This window comes from Onychostoma macrolepis, chromosome 03 (genome assembly GCF_012432095.1).
Source record: "Onychostoma macrolepis isolate SWU-2019 chromosome 03, ASM1243209v1, whole genome shotgun sequence".
Lineage (NCBI taxonomy): Eukaryota > Metazoa > Chordata > Actinopteri > Cypriniformes > Cyprinidae > Onychostoma > Onychostoma macrolepis.
This window is the reverse complement of record NC_081157.1, coordinates 31,713,727-31,728,605: the sequence shown is the minus strand read 5'-3', so window position 1 is coordinate 31,728,605 and position 14,879 is coordinate 31,713,727. Positions and strand designations below refer to the sequence as shown.

The following is a 14,879-nucleotide window of genomic DNA, read 5'->3' as shown; positions in this document are numbered from 1 at the left end:
ATTCACATTAATTATGAACCTGTATACAGTAGTTCTTAGTGGTTCTCCAGGATATATATAAAAAAATTGTAGTTATTGATTAGCTAATAGTGAACTACCAGTTTCAACTGAGCGCTATTACTTACTAAATAAATAATCAGAGTTTCTTGTAAGGTAATAGTAGTTACTACAATGTTAATAGTGCATTAGTCACTTGTTCCTGTATTCATTAACAAAGGATCAGTATTCTAAAGTGTTACCGCTTGGCCTTATGGACAGATATGAATACTGGAGAAATGGTGGAAATCAGCATAGGAATATGCTGTAAAACATAACTCTTAATTGGATCTTGGATTGCTGGAAGTAAAAAAAAGCTGAAAAACAACCAAAGATTTAGGCTACTTGAAATTGGAGTAATGCATTTTTTTAAATTGAGCAATAAATCCTTTGAGATCTTATATCATGCATCTTATTTTAATGCATATTTTTTAAATGAGTAATAAATCCTTTGACATCTTATATTATGCATTTGACATCTTATGCATCTTATATTAATGCATTCTTTTTAAATGAGTAATACACCCCTTGACATTTTATAGAGTTGAAAATTGAAAATCTTTATTTAAAAAAGGAGAGTATATAAATAGGTAATTGCTACAATGATGGTGGCTTTTAAATTATGACAACTTGACATTTTAAGTTTCTTCAAGGCATTTAAAATAAGTAGGGACATATCTTCAGCACAAAAAACCAACAGTTTTTTCTTGTTTTGTAAGATACTGCATATATTTCTAGGTTACTTGGCAAACATTGTAAAACTGTGTAAGTGCTTACAAACCAATAATGCAAAATAAACTGTAATGAACAACAATTGAGAAACCATATTAATATCACAAATAACTGTCATTGAATGTGTAATAAATAACATACATTTGAGAGTAATGTAATATGAGTTTGGCTTTAACTCCAACGCTCTGGAAGTAAATGTGAGAAATAGCCCTTGCACTTGATAGAGTATTTATCCAGGGCATTGGGGTGTACTGTACATAGTAGACATGTGGTATACATTTTGTGAAGAACCATCAATCTCATGTTTTAAAATACAGGAGATGGCTGAAAGTTGTGAAAAATATTTTGTTCTTTTAATGGAATCTGATATGTAAGTTTTTCTTCCTCCTCTCACACCAAGACAAACTCTATTTCTTTGCTTATTTTTTTAATACTTTTACTATAGCAACAAAACTGGCAAACTGGCATCTTCCAGTCAAGAACACAATCAATATCAACCTAGGGAGAGAGGAAAGAACAGAGCAGGAAGAGGAGATGATGAAAAAAGACAAATGACATTGATGTTTACAGTAAATGGCTCACTGAGCAGTAACAAACACATACACTTAGATTTTTTTTGTTTCTCCTTCACTTCATTCTTTGCTTCATGTTGTTGCTCTGTAATGTCTCTCTCTGTGGTTCATTTTCAAACGTGGATGTGAACTTTTTCTCAAGACCCACATTCATGTTAAAGTATAATATTGGTGTTATATCAGCATTTTATATGAATAAATACTCATTCACACCAAGGATGATAGCTATAACGATAACTATAAAGTTTTAATAATTGTTCTAATTTTATGAGCATAACAGAGGTCCACACCACAGCTAAAATGATAACGCCACAAAGGAACAATATCGCTGGAATCACTTTCAAAATGATTTTTGTTTCCAGCTGATGAACAATAAAAACAGACAATCGGAATTCACCCGACTGCTCAAACATTTAAAGCAACTAAATAACTGCATTGTGCATTTACACACATTAAAGGGGTCATGAACTGAGAAATCAAAATTCCCTTGATCTTTTGATAGAGGTCATTGTGCTATAAAAAAAACCCTCAAATCTGTCTCGTTAGTCTAACAACAGTTTTTATATTGCAGCCAATCTGCCAAAACGACAGGTTTTGGAATGTGCCATTTTATGATTTAATAGTGTGGCTAAACCCCACCTCCGCAGAAGAAGATCAACGTCTGCTTCTACATCGCTGCCTGTTTAGATTCACTCATCCAGTTTGAATAACAAAAGAGGCGAACGCAGGTCTACGCAGAAACCAAATGATGAAATTTATTTGATGAACTTTATTTTTAATGAAGATCCAGATTGCGTCAGTAAGAACTTGGGCCTTAGTTCACTTCATTTTACCACAGATTCATTTACGAACAAGGCACAAGTTGACACAGAATTTTCAGAAAGACTGAAACTAAAAGACAATGTTGTGCTGACTATGTTGAATTCGATGTCGTACCACACTAGTGTGAGTAACTGTTTTATTACAAGGGGTTGCACTTTATTTTACAGTATGTGCACTTACATGTACTACAGTGTACCTGCCTAAGAAAGTACTGGTAATATAAGGGGTAGAGTTACGTTTAGGGGCAGGTTCAGAGTTGGTACCTTGTTATTGTAATTACTATAATAAATATATAGTATGTACATGAGTAACAGGACTGTAAAATAAAGTACTACCTAGGACTGTGACGGTCGCCATGACAACTGCGGTGGTTGATTGCCACCGGCGGTAATGTGTGTGATGTCACACACTGTCACAATATGTAGGAGCGAGGAGACGAGGAGTAGGTCAGAATAAACAGTCTTTTCATGACAAGTAATCCAATGCCGGAACACAGGAAGACAAGAAGACATATAGACATATAACAGCGGACAAACAACCAGCGGAGAACATAGGACTTATAAACAGGGAATGTAATCAGGAAGAACTGAAACAGGTGCGAGCAATTAATCAAAAACCATGGAGACTAATAATTAGAACAGGAACTAAACCAAATAAGGACAAACAGGAACTAAACATGCGACACACACTCTATAATAAGCATAAAATACAAAGTTTTGTGTACAAGCGCAATAATAGTAACAGTTGCAATAGAATTCGGAATTTATAGCATATACCATTTAGCTGTAAATTGTTTTATTTAGACTGTTAATTCACAAAATTCACAAATGACCTCAAACGCCGTACAAGGCATTTTCTTTACACCGTGGCTACACTGGACGCGAGAGGCGTTGTGCGGCATGACAAAATACAACAGAACACAGTTAGGGTTGGGCGATGTCTTCAAAATTTGCATCGGACGATGTCTGCAGTGAAACATCGCGATGGACGATGACATCGGGGGGCGGGGGGTGTAGTTAGTGGGTGTGCCCGAAGCATAAATCTGTTTTCAGAACGGCAAGGAAAACAAATAACGATTGCCAACGGTTGCCTGTTACTTTACAGTACATAAAATTTCACTTACCAGATGAGATGACTGAAGCTGGTGGCACACTGGACGAGAAGAGCAGCGCCGCACCACACCGCACCGCACCGCACCGCACCACACCACTTCTTTAAAATTCAAACACATAGTTTTCTATGAGTGTACGCACATCAGCGGCGCCATTCTGTGTCTGTCTGCAGCACCTAGCAACAATTCAAAACAATTATTCAAAACAACGATTCAAAACCCACAAGTAATGTAAAGACGTGCAGTGTCGTGGCACAGCATCATAGGCATGGGACAGATGGTGTCTCAAACCCCCTCCCCTATTCAAAGAGGGATGCTCCACCTTTACATGAATCGCTTCCTTTACGCCTCTTAACGTGACATGTTTATTCTTTATTTATTACAGTTCGCTGAACTTTAATTTATTTTTCATTCTTATTTAAATAGCCTAAACTTAAACTTAAAAAACTTCAAATTTAAGTGAACTTAAAACAATCTTCACATAAATAAATTGTGAAAATATAGCCTAATTTAATAAAGTTATCAAATACTAAATTCTAAATGAAATAGAGATAAAGATTAAAACTACAGAAGATATTGATTTCCTCTTTTATCTTTTGTTCTTTGATTAACAGACATAACTCGTTATTAGGTTATTTTGGCTGCTACTTTAAAAACTGCTGAACTTGATGCGGATCTGACACTGCTTTAAATGTGACTCATAAAAAATAAATGCTTGCATGCACGCCTTTTTTGTGACTTCATGACTTAACTGACGACATAACTACAACATTACATACTCCTAGTTTCATTTGGGTTTGAATATGATACAGCAGTTTAAAATAGCCTAATGGAGCGTGCACCAGCACATTTGTGCTTGCACTTGAAGAGCACGCGCTACGAGCACAGTATAACAGCTGACAGGACTGGAAGATTAGTATTTACTGACATATGGCATGACAACATCTCATCTGACCGCAGTTCACTGATGTTCTACTGAATCTCCTTGTCTCCGGTAACATTTCCGCGCTCGTTTTATTAGTGCCTGGCACTGAGGTGAAGTTGGAGCGCGCGTCTGAAAAGTGTCCCATTTGATGTGCTTGTAAAGACTTTCTGTATCTCAGTAAACTCAATTCTTTAGCAGTTGTGAGTGGGGTGGCCAAACCTAGCTCCGCCCCTGCGTTAATTGCGTTAAATATTTTCAACGCGTTAAACTGAAAAAATGAATCACCTGCGTTAACGCTAATTTTGACACCACTAATATATATATATATATATATATATATATATATAAAGTATCTCACAGAAGTGAGTACACCCCTCACATTTTTGTAAATATTTTATTATATCTTTTCATGTGACAAGAAATGACATTTTGCTACAATGTAAAGTAGTGAGTGTACAGCTTGTATAACAGTGTAAACTTGCTGTCCCCTAAAAATAACTCAACACACAGCCATTAATGTCTAAACCGCTGGCCACAAAAGTGAATACACCCCTAAGTGAAAATGTCCAAACTGGACCCAAAGTGTCAATATTTTGTGTGGCCACCATTATTTTCCAGCACTGCCTTAACCCTCTTGGGCATGGAGTTCACCAGAGCTTCACAGGTTGACACTGGAGTCCTCTTCCACTCCTCCATGACGACATCACGGAGCTGGTGAATGTTAGAGACCTTGCGCTCCTCCACCTTCCGTTTGAGGATGCCACCGTCACAGCCGTAGTACTACCACATGGTCACTATTGCTTTGTCAGATCGTTTGATATGTACTGAGTATGTACGGTATATTTAATGCGTATTTTTAACCTAAATGACAGCAGCGTTCATCTGTGAAGGATGTAGGCTGTCAAACATACACAACTGTTAGCCAGTGGGCATTTAATTCTGAGTCTACAATCCGCTACATCCATTCAAACAGAGCGTTCTGATGAGGGGGGTCAAAACAGGACAGAAAATAGCTTATTGCTTCTAAATTATGATGTTTTTGATGTAAAAATCTTGATAACATTATAGGTGGATGTCAGAGAACAGTACAAAATAAAAAACAAAGCCAGTTTATGACCCCTTTAAGATGTGATCATCCGTTTGTATGGACACTAATATAGCTGTCGTTATAATTATCTTTAAAATTCTCAGTGTGAATGTGCATTAATTAACAGCCCTTCATATTTCATGTTTTATTCTCTGTATATTTCTCTGTGTCCTTCTCTCTGTAGTGTAGAGAGTCCAGCTTCAATCCTCAGAGACCCGACTAAATAGTTCCCATGTTTCACTAAATAAATAATTTCTAAGAGCAGCTCAAACTCTGAAATGTATCATAGCAACAAGTTTGGCAGGATACTAACAATTTGAATATTAACAATTTGAATCTCCAGCATGCCAAAAAGATAGCTGTTTGGTTTAATAGCTTTCAAACTATTTGACCTGTGATCTTTTATTCAGTAACAGAATAAAATGGCAACATTCCCCACAAAATTAAATAAGGGATTTTTTTTTTAAATGTTGCACATATGCAGAATCGGGTCATAGTGATCAACAACTTTTATTTAATTCACGCAACAGATTCAGTTCAGTAAATGTTGCATAAACTCCTCCAAATGTTTTTCATAACTTTATCAAGACTTGAATAAAGTCTTGAATATAGTCTTGAATAAAGACTATATTTATTCAAGACTTTTATAAAAGTCAACGCAACTGTACTGCAGTTCTGCAATTGTGAATGTTCAGATATTTACAAGGGCGGTTAGGGAGGTGTAGAAATGTTTCAGGATCATGAAACTTTAGAGTGTGCAAGAGTGCCGCTCTCACACTGACATACTGAGGTTTCACACTCTTTGTAAAGGTCAGAGCAACTCTTCTTTTGGCCTCTAAATGTGCATTTCTGAGGGTCACTAAGGTTCCCGCATCATGAAACTTCAAAGATTGGCAGAGGAATGCTTTGAGATGAATCCAAATCCTAATTTTGAAAGCCCAGCCTAATATTTTTATTGCAACTTTAGATTTGAGGAAGATTTTTGAAAGGGGGAATAATACATCAAAATCAATACTGGTGAGACGGGATTATACAACCATTAATGAGACTTTGAGTTTCAAAAGAATGTCTCATAAAATCACTGAGATGATTAAATATCATTCTTCATTTCTGAATAGGTCCTGTGTCTTAATTGCACTCACTGTATTTTTTCTCTATTTTCTGTTCTTCCTTCCTTTATCTGTCATGTTCTCTGCACTCCCTGTCCTTCTTTTCTCAGTATCAGGCCAGTGGAGTTAACAATAATAGGACTGCTGTAAGCTTTCATTGCGTGCCTCTCAGCGAAACTGTCTGTATTACACAGGAAATGCTCGCTCTAATGTCCTCTCCCATTTCTTCTAACTTGTCTTATTATTTTGGTTTTTTTGACAGTGCTAATGCTGAAACAGCAACACATCTATTCCAAGGACATTTCTTGATGTAACTGAATGTTGTTCAGATCTCGTTAAACCAGCGAAAACAAGAGTGCGTTGGTTTCGTCTCAGTTTATTGCATTAGTTCATAACTTTATCTTCAGTTGACTCCTTATTAAAGTTTGTGTGAAAAACAGTGGCTTGATTTAGTCTAAAAATGAAATATCCTATTATTGGACTTCTGACTGTAAACTATGTCTACAACTAGCCTGGTTTCTCTCGTCGATCAACTTTTCGGCCAACGTCGGGCTAGTTTGGTGTGGTCCGTCAGGGCTATTGGCGAGAGTGAGAACTCTGATTGGATGTTCAGTTTAGCGAACGAGTCAGTGACCGAGAATTAAAGTGAAAGTGTTGATAACCAGCAAGTAAATTAAGGTGTCACAGACAGAAGGCTGTTAATGTTACGTGATCTTTCCCAAGCGTAAGTCAAGTCACCTTTATTTATATAGCGCTTTTAACAATACAAATTGTGTCAAAGCAATTTTACAGTATCAAATAGGAAAATTGTGTGTCAATAATGTAAAATGACAAGATTAAACACTCAATTTTCAGTTAAAGGCATTTCATTACTGAATTCAGTGATCTCATCGTCCAGTTCAGTTTAAATAGTATCTGTGCAATCAAGTCGACAACGTGCAGCTTAAAATGATGAATGGTATCAACATAACTGATAATCAAAATTGTGAGCAAGTGCTGCTTTGTCTACGTTGTGTATATCTCGGTTATCCTTGTTTCGGTTTCTCCTTTTGAATGAAGAATATACCATAGCTTTTTGTACCAGACGCTGCTGGCTTTCGTCGCCGCTAGTTCTTTGGTGTGTCCCGGCCTTTATACAAAATCTCTGATTCTTACACAGCTGTTGTTATTAAGGTATTAATAGCTACATTACTGAGCATGTTTCATTACCGTGGCAGTAATTGTGCATATAATTTGGAAGCGTTAGTGTGGATTATACACCTCACACACAAAGTGTGTTGCAGTTAAAGCTCACATGACTTTGTTTACACATCCTCAGGGCAATTGACTAATGAATGCAGCACAGTCTGCTTATTTAAAAACACTAAGAATAAAATGGATTACTGTATATTTATGACTCTTTCTTTTACAGTGCCTGAACTGAGTAGTATTTCATCAAGCCTTTTTTTTTTAAAGATGTTATCACAGCTTGCCATGTAGCAATTGGCTGACATGTAGCATTCTGATTTGTGACTCTGTGTGTGGCTTACACATTCAGACTATCGATATGAATATATAGATTTGACTGATTTCAGTCTTTTGTTACATATTGTGAAGCTGTTTCACACTGATATTTTAAACGATTTATGTGTATAGCAAATTAAAGCTGTAGTACAGACTTGTCCCTCTATAAGATTTGGCTCCAGTTAAGGAGTAAGTTACTTGTGGAGAAACTGTTATTACTTACATGAGTCGGTTAATTATCTCTTCAATTTATTAATTTCACCAGATTATCAAATATGTATTACTATTACTTTATTTAATTTCCAGCAAAAATAATTCTAATATCTTTTCTTATTATTATCGTGATGTAAAATTCTAGTAAATATTTTGGTCATACCCATCACCCTTACTGGGTCTCTGGACATAAAGTCCAACATGAAGGACATTTATCCAGCCTTGCCAAAAGGAAGTCAAACATCTGGCTTCGTATTTATATTCATTTCATGAAGCTTCTACAGTATCTGGCATGCTTGTCTGTGAGAGAAGGTCACAGTTCAAAAGCATTTGAATCACAGGAGGTTGCGGTCATTTGACTCGACTCCTGTAAGGGAGGCATGTGATGCACGTCATACCCATGACTGTTGTTTTCAAAGGCCAAGAGACCATGCTCTGCCCAGTTCATCTTGACTTATATACCCGCTGACAGGAAGGATATTATGAGCTCGGGGACAGTGTAGTGTAGTGTGTGTGCTGTCAGCCAGCTTAACTGTATTTAATCATAGCAGCGCATGTGAGAACTGTGGCTCAATGCTGAAGAAGTTGAGGAGCTGTGTGCTTACAGAAATAATGGGGCATCCTGATCCATTGCCCCTCATTTCTCTCTACTTTCCTGTTTACACTCTACTTTCTCATTTTGTAAAAAAAAAAATAAAAATAAAAATAGGCTAGGTGTTTAAAATTAAAGCAACAGTTTGCGAGATTTTTTTAGTTGAAATCATTTACTTAATTATTTAAATGTCAAAGTAGAGTAAATGTTTTGACTGAATTAAATTGATTTAATTAAGAGTGATAACTTCTGTGTAGTAATTCTCTTTTATTAATAATGTAATAATTTTCTTTTATTATTTTGTACTGTGTATATATACAGTACCATTCAAAGGTTTGGGGTCTGTAAAGATTTGTTTTAAATTAATGAATTGCTTTCATTTATCAAGGATGCATTAAATTGGTCAAAAGTGGTGCTCTTTAAATTTTTGTTTAATAAATGCTTTTCCTTTGAACTTTATTTTAATCAAAGAATCCTATCAAGGTTTCCACAAAAATATAAAGCAGCACAACTGTTTTTTACGGCTGCTGAAAATTCAGCTTTTCCATCACAGGAATAAACTGCATTTAAAAAAATATTCAAATAGAAATTAGTTACTTTAAATTGTAATAATATTTCATAAAATACCTGTTTTTACTGTATTTGAATCATATAGGCCTAAATGCAGCCTTGGTGAGTATAAGAGACTTACTGTATTTCAAAAACATTAAAAAATCTCACAGACCCCAAATTTGTAATGGTATAGTGTAAATAGTCTTAATAATCTTACATTGAACAATACTATGTGTTTTGTCTTTGAAAACTGTGCAACCATATTAATTATTCATTTTAGAATATGCATCAAGTAGAATTATTGAATAGAAAAGCTTCATTAAGCTGGTTTACTTGTGTTCCTGTAAGAAACTTGATTACTTGATTTAAGAAATACATTTTAAGGTATGCAGCAGGCATAAATACCATAAATAAAATAAAATTATGATGAAAATAGATTGAGACGATTTGCATTTCCAGAACAAAATACCAGTGTGTCCAAGGCTACAGTAGAATAGTGTTTATGTTGAGACAAGCTTGTAAATGAAATGCAGAATCCGAGCTGCTTTGCTGTTGTCATGACGCTCAACATGTGTCTTGTTATCAGTCGCACTGGACACGAGAGTCAACACGGTCACTGTGTAGGTGTGAAGTGCATAGAAAGTGAATTTGAGTAAGTAAGACAGAAGGAATAGAAGCAGGCCAGAATGAGACATGTAGGCATATGAGTAGAGAAGAGAATAGCTGGTTATATTTAAGAATCTGTCTCCTCTCTGAGAGGTTCTGCTCTCTCTCTGTTGATCTGTCAGCACCACTGATTTTGACCTTAATGCGATTAGACAAGTCTGCAATCATAGATGGCTTTTCTAATGATGTGCCCGGACAAAGCATTGGCAGAGAAGATTTTGGGGATGATTTGATTGGTCAGTGACAATTGCACATTGCAAAAAGTTAGCGAAGGTTGCAGATTGGGCCAGAATTAATAAAGCCGTGAGGATTAGTTTGAAGAGTTTGTTACTGTCTCTTGATAATGAGATTTCGTGACTAGAGGAGTTCTGTAATAAGTGTGGAAATTGTGCATGATACTGAGAATAGCTTATCTTGATTTTCTTGTTATATAATTGCATAGAAGTATATACTGTTTTATGGGGTAACTCAATATCCCTAATACTTTATGTGGACCCTTTGAGTTTTCTCTGAGGAAAAAGGTGACCTGATTTTTCTTTAGTTTACTAATTTGTTTCTTCTACGTTTAACTAAGTATCTATTTTTAATTGGAGAGAGGTTGTTTCTATGGCAACCACATGAGATGTATAACCGTTGTCTTCCTCCAGCTGGTTTGACAAGGGCGTCATCAATGATCTAATACAGCAGAACTTTATGAGACTTGTGAAATCCACTGTTGGCAAGCACATTAACAAGTGCTACATTTAAACACAAATAGTGATTACCGATGACCGCATCAGTTATATATATCTCCAAAATGTCGTTATTTCATCATATTGACTAATTACAATTTTTTTTGACTTTTTTTTTTCTCTAAAAAGCATTCCACTGCAATAATAGATCCACTTTTTTCCCTTTTTCGTGTTTTGATATACAAGATTGGTTCAGTTTCTTTAATCTTTTCTTATAAAATTTTTCTTTGCCTTAATTTAATAGTTTTGCCATTTTACATTTGGTTAAGAGGTTCACCACTGTTCAAAAGTTTGGAATCAGTAAAATGTTTTCGAGCAAGGATGCATTAAATTGGTCAAAATTGACTTTCAGTTGAAAGAATGTTACAAATATTTCTATTTCAAATAAATTATGTTTTTTAAATGCACATTCATCAGATAATCCTTAAAAAAAACAAGTTTCTAAAAAATAGTAAGCTGCACAACTATTTTTTTTTTTTTTTAATCATTGATAATAATGATAAATGTTTTTTTAACATCAACTCTTCATATTAGAATGATTTCTGGAGGATTATGTGACACTGAAGACTGGAGTAATGATGCTGAAAATTCAGCTTCGCATCACAGGAATAAATTACATTTTAAAATATATTAGTTTTTTCAACTGCTTACACACATTTTCAAAACCTTGCCTATTTTTTTTCCAAACTTTACAGACAAATCCAAGAATTGCACACATAAAATGCAAAATGCCTCACATCTCTTGCAAAATGAAACACTGCATTCAAAATATCACAAACACATCTCAGAAGCAAACATTTACAAACACCTTTGCCATAATATTAATACCTGTTAGATTTGTGTGTTACATAGAGAATTGTGTGTTGTGTTTTGCAAAAAGTGTTTTATGATATTGAAAACTGAGTTAAAGGCAAAAATTAGTGTCTGGTTTTGCAGATTTGGTGTGTGGTTCTGCTGTTTGAGTGTCAGGTTTCAGACGCTGTGTGACAAGTAAAGATTTTGTGTGTAAGCAGTTGAAAAAAACTGTCATTTTAAATTGCCATAATATTTCACAATATTAGCATTTTACTGTATTTTTAAACAAATAATAAACAAAGAAATCTACAATTTATTTATCTTTATGTGTTGTAAACAGTACTGTTTGCCCATCTCAGGGGCAGTTAATCACTATTTGAGAGTCTAGAAGTTTATGAGAGAGCAAAAGTGCTGATCTTACACCCGTCTTGAGATTTAATTAAGAACTTGACCCAGATAGATACTATTTGAGAAGATTCTGAAACTTGCTGATCCAAGACCTGTTATAATGTAGTATCTTGAGAACAGTGTTTGATTTAATGGAGGAGTATTTATTTATTAGGGGACACGTGCAGGTTCAGCTGTATTGATCTGCGGTATTGAGAGATAAATTTGCACACACATACACATGATGAAATGTGACATCCAGGAAGGTTACAGAGGTGCAAGCGTATCGACCCAATTTATGGGTCTGGAAAATAACCTGTCCCTACACACCCCCACAAAACACTCGCTCCCGTTTAATGGTCTCAGTGTGTGTGTATAGCCTGAGGCTGTGGACATTTTACTTGAAGTCTTTGTTTGTTTACCCGTTTGTTTACTTGAGGATCTATTTACTGCTCTCAGGCGGCTGTTTAAGCACATAGATAACAGGGCAGGCTTCGTTTCACTCAATCCTTAATGCTTTATCAAGAAATCACTGAGAACATTTCATGGCTTTTTACAAACTGTTTGCTCATTGAGCCTAATCCAAAAAGTCAGGGCAGTAAAATAGCACAAAGCTTGGAAGAAACACTGACCCAAACCTGCATAATGCTGCCTTCAAAGGCTGTATACAGCAGACAGGAAGGCATCTGAACATATCCGACTCCTGTGGCCAAACATCTTGTCTGTTCAAAAATGAGCATTGTATAATTAAATATTCAATTACCTCCAGAGCTCACTTTAATTTGTTCTAGATCATTAACCTTGATGTTCTGAAGCTGGTCTGACTACAGTTTCCTTAGGAGGTGCCTTCATACAAAAAGCATTTTATGGTCAACAGATTGTAAACCGGATGGAAGTATTTTATCGTATCGTATAGTGCCGTAGGAGAGGCTGTGTGTTATAGAGTTATGGGGCTGGTCACATTAGTGGAAGTTTTGCCAAAGTATTTGGGCAAAAAGGTCCATTGTCAATTGTCAGTCTGTTGTGATGTATGAAGGAGATCTCAAAAAGACATCCCTTTCAAACCAAGCAGCTTTCTGTTGGTCAACACAGTGACCACAGTGACCAACTTGGACCCACTGCAAAAAAAAGGGTTTTAGGAAAATTGTTCCTGTTTAAGAAAAAAATCACTCGCTAAAATTCACAGAACAATGGTAAATATGACCACATTTTTATGTATCTATATAAGTCAACTTCAAAACAAAACAGACATATAATTTCTTCATACATTTAGGTTAATATTCAATATGAGTTTTTATTTATTTATTTATCATTTAAAAAAAAATATTTTTTTTATTAAAAAATATTTAAAAACTGTATTGAACAATATATTGACAGATATTTCATTGTACATGTTAATTTTTTTCATATTCTTCTATTTTTATAATTAGATTACCGTTGTCATCATGGAACACTCACTTAAAATGAATCTTTAAAAACACAAATAAATAAATAAATGTAAATCTCAAAATGATTATCAAATTTTACATACTGTACATTATATTGTTCTGATGCCTAAATTTACTTAAAATGATTGATGTTAATGATAAAGGATTTAATTATAAAATGATATTAATGATTAAGTTTTATTTATTTTTATTTTTTATTTAATTAGACACTGTTATAGAATCATATATTAGACATTTACCAAATATCAACTATGATATGAAAATAATTATCAGTGCTAGAATCATTGTGTCATTTTGTGGATTATTAGCTTGCCTTAATCTATCCTGTCCTGCATGCTTTCCTGTGTTTCCTCCCTCTCTTTGCTGCCTATCTAACTCTCCTTTGTCATTCTTTAATTTCCTCTGTCACTTCCTCCCATTCTGGCTCTCTTCATCCTGCTGCCCTTGTCTATTTGACTGTGCTCAGTCATGTTGTATGACACAGAGTAAGTTGCTGTTGCTCGGTAATTGCTGAGCTTTTGGAGAAAATGGGGTTGATTTTACTGGCTGGCTTTTTTTATCAATAATTTGGCCGGCGTTCAGCATCTGGCTTCTGTTCTGTCTGTGGATGGAAGGTGGAGGAGCCAGGTTGGGTCCAATCTGGCAGAATTGTGCTAAATGAACCGCTCCATGGACTCTCACACCGTTTAGTTTGGGTCATTTGTATATTATTGCTTTCCCTAATCACTCTTGAACATTATTGCTTTCATTAATATCATCATTAGGTTCCAAGAGTATTGTGAAATATAGTAGCCTGAGACACTTTATGCAACTCAACAGTCAGTGATAAAGGGGGAAGAGGGAAATTGAATCGATATTTTTTCTACTTTCATTAGTAGACTAGCATATAGATGACCTCCAAACTGTCACACATGATCTAAAAGTCACGAAACTCAAGTTTTGATTCCATGGGGTCTTTAAGACAGCCAGAAACTATACAGTAAGGAGATTTAAATTGTCCAGGAGGAACCACACAGAGGCATAAAAGGCACAAAAATGACTCTTGGAGGAAACACATTCATAATCACTCGAATTTGAAACATTATCATGCAAAGGTCAGACTCTCAACCTCCTCTACAATGACAACAGCTCTGTTCACTCCCATGTCTTTCAGAACCCATTAGCCTTTTTGTTTTACATGCACTTCTACAGAAGACCCCAACAACCCGATAAAGTCATAAAAGCCCTCAGGCAAGAGCGTGACTTTCAGAAAAGCACATACTGCCAGACTAGAAACAAAATTTATTGGCGATTCTGTATCTTTGAACAATTTGTAACAATGAAATAGAATTATGTATGTATGCATGTATGTATGTATGTATTATTCCTTCCTTCCTTCCTGGAATCATAATTTTAGTAGACAAAGACTTTGAATATAGTGCATAAGTCAGACTTATGGTACCTATATTTAGAATGTCACTGTTAGATGTTATTGTAATGAGAATAGCTGTGTAAATAGTGATTATTTAAAAAAATCATTATAAATTCAAGTTTGAACAAGTATGAATGTCTTTCGACAGCTTTAAACCTCAAGATTAAAAATGAGAAACTGTATTTAA

At 35.2% G+C, this 14,879-nt stretch overlaps 1 protein-coding gene across 2 annotated transcripts in view; it reads left to right on the top strand.

Annotated features, from left to right (window-relative positions):
- asic2 (acid-sensing (proton-gated) ion channel 2) overlaps nt 1-14,879 on the top strand; it is a 440,995-nt gene that overhangs the window by 161,817 nt on the left and 264,299 nt on the right. The window lies entirely within an intron of this gene.